Source organism: Bombus vancouverensis, unplaced genomic scaffold, assembly GCF_051014615.1.
Source record: "Bombus vancouverensis nearcticus unplaced genomic scaffold, iyBomVanc1_principal scaffold0028, whole genome shotgun sequence".
Taxonomy (NCBI): domain Eukaryota; kingdom Metazoa; phylum Arthropoda; class Insecta; order Hymenoptera; family Apidae; genus Bombus; species Bombus vancouverensis.
This window is the reverse complement of record NW_027468919.1, coordinates 967,749-977,782: the sequence shown is the minus strand read 5'-3', so window position 1 is coordinate 977,782 and position 10,034 is coordinate 967,749. Positions and strand designations below refer to the sequence as shown.

Here is a 10,034-nt window from a genome sequence, read left to right as displayed (position 1 = left end):
TGTTAAAAAGTAATCGTTTGTAAAGATTTCGAGTGTTAGGGAGGGTGTTGAAGTAATACTCACTTCTAGGAAAACTACATCTTCTCTAGTATTTAGTTCTCTTAGTCCCCGATGCTATTGAGTATTGTTTAGCTCTAAATCAATTTGAAAGGCCTCTCAGTCTCATAGCCTTTTTTAGGAATATGCCATGCACAGATGGTGCAGCAGGGTATATATAGACGGGCCAGTTTTCGTAATTATATAAATACCCATAGACTCATGGCTTCGAAGCTCTGTTGTAATGTAACGCTGCCACAGTGTGGTTCTGGATTAGTATACACTGTACTTATACTTATGCTTATATTTATACTTATACTTACAGTTACACTTATACTTAAATATATTTCTGTTACACATTCATCACGCGTTCCTCGAAGAGATAACTTCAACAAAGGTGGTTGGAAAATTCTTCAGCTTGCTCTTCGTTGCTTCTGGCTCATGTGTTGTCCGTTAATCTGATTGCTGGGATTAGTTTAATTGGCTCCTTTATTTTGTTCGTGGCTTTCCATAGGAAATAGTTGGAATTCTCGTACGCAGAAAGTGAATCTATGAATTTTGAGAATTCGTTATTATTATGATCTTTTATTTTACTTTCTATTTCCTTTGCAAGTTTGTTTAGATGTTTTTTTGCTTTCACGTGCTCTATGTTTTTGTCATTTTGCTTTCGCTTACCTTTTTCCCTCTGATTTTGTCAAGAAAGTCTTGCGGAATTATTTTTGTTTGCCTGTTATTTGGTTCATAAGTAGTAGTTGCCAATGCTACTTCTATAATCTCTGTCAATGTACTGCCTGTTCGCAGTGGTGCATATACTGCTACATCTGGAAGTAATTGCCGTTAGTTAGTATCGTAACGGTGGTTGCTTGAGCGTATTACTGATGGATTTGGCTATGTTGGTGTTAAGGGTGGCGATTGGTTAGTTACTTGTGCATAACTTCGGCTACCAAAGGTGTTGGTGTTTCCATGGTTAGAGTTCTATACATATTGTATTGTTTGCTATTGGATCTGATTCCGTAATATCTACTCGCTGTATGTTCTGCTTCGAAGCGTGTAGCAGGAGGGTGTGAGGAAAAAGCAACACCATGTTAATGATCATAGAGATCAACTTTTATCTTAGATATATGATTATTATGATTATATTATTCTTATTTTATATCTAACTAATGTCTAATAAATGTTATATAAAATAAATATTTTTTCATTATTAAAATCCTTTGTAAACTCTATAATTTTATTATAATTTAGCTTCCTCAATAAAGAATTTAATAACATTGAAAATTTTTAATCATGGGTAATATTTTAAATATGACACTATTTACGTATGTTATAGGTAATGTTAATAGTTACACAATTTTTTAATAAATTAAGAAAAAACTAAAAACAAACTTACTTTCTAATATATGCGTCAAATATAAAAGCATTAAAGATATGTGTACATATTTAATTTGAAAATTGTGGTCTTGTTAAACTTGTTTGTTGGTAATAACAATGCATGTTTAATAATGGTTCATAATTAATATTCATTTAAACAATGCTTTCTGTAATAAATGGAGCGGTCAGCGCAGAGCAAGCCTACGAATAAGATTCGGAATCTAGAACCAACCAGAGAGCAAACATCCCAGAGACTCCTCAACGGCAATAGCTACTACGGTAAGCTGGAAATCTGGATTCATTTTTACATTACCGTGTGAGAAAATCAATAAGCTCGATTAGAATCATGTCCACATCACGAAAAGACAAAATTGGAACTATTGATATCGCTTCTATAACCAGAGCTATGGATAAGTTGACTCGTGCCATACTCGAGCAAATCGAACTTCTTGCGCGACGTATAGAAGAAACGCAACGAGTAGCCGATAGTGAAAACAAAAAACGTGCAGCAGAGATAGAACTATTAGGAAAACATATCTCTAAAATAAATTTAGGACATGACGCTACTACTGAATTAGGCTCCTTTATTACCACGGACGAATCTAATGCCAGCAATGTTCAGAGAAAACGACCACCTGTAAAACCTAACGAAACGGACGATATGGACAGTGAAGAAGGAGCAGTAAGTTGTGACAACTCCACGTACAATGCAAAAACCTGCCTAGATTTTATCCCTATACTCAATGGACAAGACGATATAGGAGTAGAAGGGTTTATTAAACGGGTAAGAGAAGCTCGAGCCGAATGTCGAGAAAAACGCATATTATTACGACTAATTCTAACGCAAAGAATCATTGGAGAAGCGGAACGCAGTATCCGCCACACCGAAATCGAGAATTACGAGGACCTGTTTGAAAGCCTCAGAAAATTTGTATCCGTGAATATTACATCTAATGGAGCTCGTGATAAGTTGCAACGCACGCGACAAAACGTTAACGAATCGGTACACAGTTATGTGAAGAGGTTCCGACACAACCTCAACGAACTGATATACGCGCTTCAACACGAAATTCGCGATCCAGTACGTCGAGCAGTCGCCATAGATCTTGAAACTGAACGAGCGACCAAAGTTTTTGTCCTAAATTTAAAACCCAAAATAGAAATACGCACATCGACTACAAGACCAAAGAATCTCCAAGAAGCACAAGATGCAGCTTTCGAGGCGGAGTTAGTCATAAGGAAAATCGAACGCAACAAAAAAATAATAAGAATAATGAACCAACCAATTGAGAGAGCCAAAAACCGATTCCAAGGAACACCTAAACCAATGCCAAGAAACTTCCAGCAAGCTGAACGAACGCCACTTAACCAAAGAACTCAACTGAAATGTTTCAAATGCAACCAAATCGGACATGTCTCCAGTCAATGTAGAAATTTTCAAACACCCAGCCAACATCCGCGACAACGAAGTAACTATCAACGAAACCGGAAGAAAATATTCATAAAGCATCTACGGACGCTAGACCCCAGGATTGTGAAACATCGCTTCGTCTGGAAAACAAGGACATCCATACCTACGGGAAGGACTAACTTGGACTACGGTCATCCTCGGCGACGAATTCTTAATCCACGAAACCAGAAGGCCTTTGGAACTGGAAGCATCTACGGAAGCTAACAAATCAAGGTAAACGCTGGATTCATTTTACATATAGAGGCAGACTATCTAGCTTTGAACAAGACTCAGACAAAGAGTTAGCGACATTTAAAACGATGTGGAAAGGTAAAGCATGCACTGGTAGGGACGAACAAAGTATTAAAATGACAAACCAACTACGGGAGCAAATCGCGCGACTGCGAAGAAGCATGGACCTTTTCCAACAAGCAAAAGAAGAGGGTCAACGCCTCGATAAAAAATCGAATTGCTACGAAAAACAATTGACGAAATCGAGTTAAGAAAACTGTTAAAGGAGACTATTAAAGCAGCTACTAGTCGGAGTTATCAGGGTAGTTTAGTTTCTAATAATTTGAACAAAAGCTTGGAGAAAACAGACGTTACTGTAGGAAATGAAGAAATGGTTTTGAAAGAATTTTCAAAAGAATTGCAGTCTAATGTAGAAAATTCTTATGAAAAGAAAGTATCAATTGACACCGCTTCACAGGATTATATTTTCATTAAAACAGACTTAATGTTTGATGTCAATAGCTCGACAGAATACCAGAAAGAGTCTGTGAAACGAAGGAAAGAAGATATTGCAGTGTTGTATAATGATTTGTCACCATCTTCGTCACAAGATACTCAAAATTTACAAGAATGGTTTGACAAAAAAAGTAAAAGTTTAGGAGAAGCAGAAAAAGATCATAACAAGAAGGATAATATTTCAATGAGAAATATTTCGGACGGCGATACAAATAAAGAAAACCAAATTGAAACGAAGGAATTAGAAGCAGTTAGTAAATCAACTGCTGAAAATGATACAAAATCAATAGACAACGTTGAACAAAATATATCATTAGAATCCATACAAAAAGCAAGAGATAATGCTTACAATAATGAACATTTGCTTATAGAGGAAGACCAAATGATGACAGCGAAAATTGCGTGTGACACTACAGAATTAAAAAATTCAGCAGATCTTATGTCGAGAAATTCAGATGCTAATACACAAAAGAAGTCTTTAGAGAATAAAGATGACAAAAGTCCATCTCCATCTATGTTAGATAGTAGTAAACGGAGCAGTCGTTATAATGTTGCTGCAAAGCCTGCTACTTCGCCAAAATTTGAAGAAATTGTTTATAATCAAACCAGACAATCAAACACAAATAAAATTTTGCGAAGCGCTTTAAAGACGAAATTAATCGAAGACAAGTCTGAAATTATTAATAAACAAAAGGCATCGGAAAATGTAGAAAATAAATTTGCCAAAGAAGAAAAAAAGAGGTGTTAAACAAAAATCAATTTCAGATAGTGAAAACGAAACAACTGATAAGTTCGTCAACGAAGGGAAGTTCTTTTAACGAACACAGCTAGTGATAGCGATAGGTATAAATCTGTAGAAAATGATAATGCAGTAACGGGTGTAATAGCAACTGATGAAGCGAAACATAGAGGCAGACCTAGGAGATCGGATAAAGTCGAAGTTAAAAAAGATGAAGATACAAGGAAGATCCTACAAAATGAGAAGGGTGGATTAGAAGAACAAAGAAAACTCGAAGAAGATACAAAAGAAGAAACTGCAGAGACAGAAGTCAATTCACAAGGTATATTAAATAATAAGTGCGATTTACTTGATACCGAAAGAGCTATTGAAATTAATGATACGGTTCAAGATATTAAATTTACTGAAGGTAGAAGCTGCACTCAAAATGATATGGAAGATGTAGTAGAAGATTCACAAGAATTATCTAATGAAAGTAAGTTATCAGAAATAAGGATTGCACTTAACAAAATTGAATATACAAAAACTATTTTACGGAATAAAAAGAATTCATTAGAAAGAGAAAGAGGAGTAAGGGAAAAGAAGAAAATGTACAGACAGAAATTATTTCAAAAAATATATCCGATGATAAATGTGATTTGCTTTAGAAAAAAAAAATATATTATCCACAAACTACATTAGGAATTTATCTATTTTAGTGAGGAGAAAGAGAAAGGATAGAGGAGTTGATCAATAGACTGTGGATTTTGAAGCGTTTATGAAAAACTTACAATTTTAATAAAATAGTCAATGTAAAGTCTTTGTTATAATATTCAGATAGATAGATGAAAAAAAAACTGAATTTGCATAATTACTCATGGCTTATTGATCAATCATGCGACTCGTTCAGAGGTAACTCGAGTTGTAAAGGCGACAATTTATAAAAAATGGTATATCTGACGTACGATGCATTTGCTCATGTTAAACTATTTAAATAAGTATAAAAATCACGCGAAAAAAAATCTACTGAGAATAATGTTGAACTAGTTAATAATAATAAATCATATAGTGAAACATAAACCTTAAATCAAGATTTTAAGTTCAAAAAAAAAAGAAGAAAAAAAGAAGAAAGAAGTTGATAAAATGACAGCAACATGTAGCAGCAGGCGAGAGAAAATAAGCCAAATTCCTAAAAGAAGAAACGATGCCCAAGAACTCGAAATTTCTCGAGTGGATATGCTAAACAACGAATTTAATGAACAGTTGAAAGAACGTGAAACAGCAATAGAAGACTTACATCAAATGTTAAAGCATCAATCGGAAATTCATAAAGTTACCTTAAATGAAGCAAGTTTGAAAATAGGAGAACTCTCTGATAAAATTAAATGTTTTAAAGGAAAAGATAGCCAGATACCGAAACGTAATGAATTACTCGAAGAAGAACAGAATAAATGGAGAAGTTTAGAAAAAATGATTACAGAAAAACTTGAAGAAGAAAAATCCCGTTAGGAAACAGCTGAAGACGAAGTGAGAAAGCTTTCCAAATATAACGAGCAACTTCTAAAAGATTATCAAGAAATCCATAAAAAAAGAAAAAAAAAGGTAAAGAATTAAACATGTACCTCAACTGAAAGATAAAATCAATCGACAGGATTTATATGCGAAGAACATAAGAACACAATATATAGAACAGCACAAGATGATCGAAAAATTGAGAGCAAAAGGAAAACGTGTGCATAATAAAGGTAAAGAGAACACATAATGTATCTTCACCAGGGGCGCATGATCCAAAATTAAATAATAAAATAAAAGGTTTTGTTACTGAAAAGTTAGAGAGATTTCATGACAACAAAAGCATTGCCTGTGCAGAGTGCAGTGTATCAATGTGCACTAAAAATGCAAGCAACGTGACGATTACTTTTAGAGCACCACAAGCACCACGAAAACACAATCAAGACCAAACAAGATCAAGTTCAAAAGTGAAGTTACGTGAGCTTATTACTGCTAACGACCAAAAATTGAATTACGATCCCGAGCATCAACTCGCTGATCTTCAAGTAGAATGTTCCGACAAAGACAGGACGACACAAGAGTTCGAGAAGCACATAGAGGACATGAAGGAGGAAGTGCAAAAATTAGAATTGCAACTCGACGAGTTACAAAAAAAAAAAAAAAAAACACCCGCACGTAAAAAGAGTTCAATCTTTTGGAATACAAATTGAAGAACTAACAATAAAATTAGATGAAATAACATAAGTCACAAATATGAAGTTGACTTGCTGGAACAAAAAAAAAAAGGCCAAACTTAATTCATGTGTTAGTAATTCAATGGAGGAACGTGAAGCTGGAGCTAAAGATGCAAAAGAGATAAAATGTAGTTCTTGAACCACAAGGACAAATAATCTGCCCTTCAATGTGAACTAGACGAACTAAAGGGTGAATATGAAAAAGTGGGTGATTTTGGATATAAATATGAAGAAGAAACTAATAAATTGAAACTGGATTTTGAAAAATAAGAAAAATGATCCTTGTCAATGAAAATAAATTTGAAATATTGCGTAGGGTAGAAATTAAAGGTAAAGTAAAAGATATGAACGAACAAAATAATTTTCTTAGAAAAGAACTGGAAAACGTCCAAAAACTTTCCAAAGATGTTAATAATCGCTTACTCGAGGCGAACCAAGAATTAAAAGATTCACATAGAAAACACACTCTTATTTGAAAATTGAAAAAAAAGAAAAAAAAACATCAGGAAGAATTAGGTGATATAATAAAACTTCATGATGAAGAAAAATATAAACTGATACAGCATTGGTGTTCTGTAGAATGTCAAACTGCCATAAAGGGTTACATTGATGGAAAAGTGCAGTAAATATTTAAATAACAATCCATGACTTCTTAAGTAATTGTAACAATCTTGATGTTTTACTATGGAACAACTAGATGAAGTGCACAGTGACATTAATAAAGTAGAATCATCGATAAAAGTAGATGTATCTTCTTCATTAATATCAGAATCAACGACTGATATTATAAAGAATGTGCATGATATTCCAGAAAATCAAAAAAAAAAAAAAAAAATAAGTCACAGGAATGTACAGATAATACAATTCAAGATGGTTTAGTAGTAAATAAATGTGATGTAACAGATTTAAATAAAAACAAAAAAAAATTTTAAAGTAAGGAAAGTAGTGAGACAGAGAGCATAAAGAACGCTGCGATTAATGAAGTAGAACAAAAAATAATAAATAAGGACCCACAAATTGATGATCAATATAAAAAAAAAAAAAAAAAGATGAGAAATTTCAAGAAGAGCAAGGAGAGAATACAACTGAGATTGGAGATCATTCAAGATATGCAGGTGACACATCTTTAGATAAAGAATATTTTATAAAGGAAAATAAGTAGTTGGGTTACGACTCAGCCTTCTTACTACCACCCAAGTACCAACTTTACGTGACACTCTCGACCCTTCCATCCCGATAATCCCAATCAAAATTCGAATGAACCACCCAACGGAACGAGCATCGATCCCTATAGAATCTCTTTGAGCATTCTTCACTAAGGAATTGTCGTCTTTTACCCCATTACGTTCTTCCATCACAATCTTCGTAATGGTAAATGAAAAAGTAAAAGTTTTTAAAACGCGATGGCGCTATCACTTTCTAAAAGCGTCGTCTTTACATTTCCGATGGCCACGGGCACATCCGACTGCCAGATATACAATGTATTATAAGAGTATCATTACCATACTTTTCATGAAAAGAGCAATTTTTCTTGATAACTATACTCTGTAACATAGATTGAAGTCGCTGATTTGATCCCTCTGATATCGTTGTCTTATGAGAGTCTCGCCTGGTCTTGATTGGTTCTGTTGACTCTTATCGTTGTGAAAAATCGATTCGTTGTGTACCTTTTTTGTATAGAGAATTATTTTGTGGTAGAATATAATGTTGTAATATTCGTGGTCTTTACTTTACTAATTTTGTCACTGAGCCGCTCTTTGGTTCGTTGAGCGATTCATATTCCGCATATATTCCGTACTTGCTTCGCTTGGTACTTTTATAATTTTCGCAGTTACAATAAAAAATTTAATTCTTAACAGATTAAAGATTTAACCTCTTGCTCTATAGTGTACAATAATTTTTTTTTTTTTTTTTGTATAGGTTATGTGATCCATAGTTTGAGTAAGTAGTACATATATATATATATATATATATATATATATATATATATATTACGTGACAAGCTTTCATTTCAATCTATATTTAAGATTAATATTTTATCAGTTTCTGTTCGTAACAACATCGAAGTAGTCAATAAGTTTGAAGAGTATAATTAAGGAAGTTATGAAGCAAGAGGTTAAAAACAAATTCTGAAAGAGGTCATGTACAACTCAGTAGTACTGCTTTACATTACTTTGCGAATTACTTTTCAAGCATAAAAATAGTTTAACAGCCACTTATAGTTACTTTCTTACCATTACATTCATTAAATTCGTTTGATTTTGTAAACAAAATAACCACGCTGACCAGTCTCTCATTTAAAATAGAATTATTTTGTCATATATCCAACAGTTTACTTTCTCTTCGAAAATATTATTAATAATTTTATCAATTTCGTATACTTCCATCCTTCGTATAAGTGACAATGAATCAGAAGAGTTTCATAGCAATATTGAACAACATACAGTCAACTACAACACCATTAGATACATCCACCATACAGTCAACTACAACACCATTAGATAACAGCAATACAATAGATTATAATTTTCTACGTGTCATTGATTCATCATCATCATTTTCCATTTTTTTAGCATATGTAAAAACGTATCTGACGTAATCTTACCTCGCTCTTTGAGTACAAAAATCCATTCAAATGAAACAAAGGGAAAAGAAATAAGAAAACAAACACTCATATACGAATCTTCATTACATAACTGTATGTACTCCTCGAGGTATAATTACTCAGACACGTTACAGCGTACCTTCTTCGTTCCCTGATGGCTGATGTTGATCGTTGACGTTTATAATGAAAGAATTTCGTCAACGGCGCCATTTGGATCCTTGTTGAAAAATTAAAATAGCCGCAACAGCACCATTAAGCTCATCACCCAGAGTAGCTCTTGTTGCTGAGTCGTGGAGGAATTATTATCATCAACGACAAAAACTATACCAGTTCCGGTAACGTTCTTCAGATGATCCAGGCACTCGAACTCGCAACATCGCTCTCCAACACGGAATTTCTTGCACGTCTGTAGTAAAAAGAAATCGATCAATTGTACAGATCAATCGTCACCCGACTGCTCGAGAATTCAAATCATCCAGAGAATAGAATAGAGACGTGGAAAAATGTAGTGCGATCATCGCAGTGGGAGGAAATAGGGGGATAGGGACCAAATGAATGAACGAGATGTTAAGGACAACTGACGATGAGTTCTTCTTTTGTCGAGAATTGCATGTTTGTGAATGGTTTATGGGTGGTTAGGTGGAGAGAATTGAAGAGTTTGGAGGTGACTGGAAGAGTGTTTTGGGCAAGGTAGATTGCAGAATGGTTGCGGTAGCATTGTGTTAATTATGGGTTTGTACATGTAATCTTTGTATGTATCACTACATACAACCTAACGTATATTTTTAATAATACATCAGAGTTTTAGTTATTTCATAGCTATGAATTTTATACTCTATAATCTTGACGTTTTATTTCACA

At 33.9% G+C, this 10,034-nt stretch overlaps 1 protein-coding gene across 2 annotated transcripts in view; it reads right to left on the bottom strand.

The window, feature by feature from the left end:
• Positions 1-10,034, bottom strand: part of LOC117163013 (omega-amidase NIT2-A-like) — a 30,578-nt gene that overhangs the window by 5,323 nt on the left and 15,221 nt on the right. For both annotated transcript variants that reach the window (XM_076626658.1, XM_076626659.1), the window contains exons 5-8: positions 9,313-9,579; positions 712-857; positions 360-585; positions 64-288 (exon numbers count right to left, since the gene is read on the bottom strand). The gene's annotated coding sequence lies outside the window, so the exon portion shown is untranslated. The remainder of the gene's footprint in view (positions 1-63; positions 289-359; positions 586-711; positions 858-9,312; positions 9,580-10,034) is intronic.